We start from the raw sequence: 586 nt of genomic DNA, 5'->3' as shown, positions 1-586 counted from the left end.
CTCTCTCTCTCTCTCTCTCTCTCTCTCTCTCTCTCTCTCTCTCTCTCTCTCTCTCTCTCTCAAGATGGCTTGCTTCTGACTAGTGTTTGAAGCTTGTCCTACTTATATGGGGAGTTCATGGCTCAAATAAGAATATATTTTGAAAAGGATTTCATTAATAGAGAATAGTCACATGACTAGTCTTAGAAATTTTTGTAGGTTCCCCGTGACATCCGTGTGTTAGTATCAAGTGACAATGTTTGGCGTCGTAAGTTAAGGTCGACACAGACGTAACGGGGAACCTACAAAAATTTCTAAGACCAGTCGTAACTATCCTCTACCAATCAAATCCTACTCAATACATATACTAATTTGCGCCGTGAACTCCTTATAAAAATAGGGCAAGCTTCAAATATTAGTCAGAAGCAAGACAAGTGCAACACAAGCCACTTCTTTCTATTCCAACTTTTGAAAATTAATATAAACTGTGAAACCGGTTTCCCAGTGCATTTTCAACTTTTATTTTTTCGATATTTCTACCTGAGTGGTATAAAATAACTTTGTTTTATACACACACACACACACACACACACACACATATATATAT

The sequence above is a fragment of the Octopus bimaculoides genome, chromosome 2 (assembly GCF_001194135.2).
Source record: "Octopus bimaculoides isolate UCB-OBI-ISO-001 chromosome 2, ASM119413v2, whole genome shotgun sequence".
Taxonomy (NCBI): domain Eukaryota; kingdom Metazoa; phylum Mollusca; class Cephalopoda; order Octopoda; family Octopodidae; genus Octopus; species Octopus bimaculoides.
The sequence above is the reverse complement of the archived record's forward strand: the minus strand, read 5'-3'. Positions refer to the sequence as shown.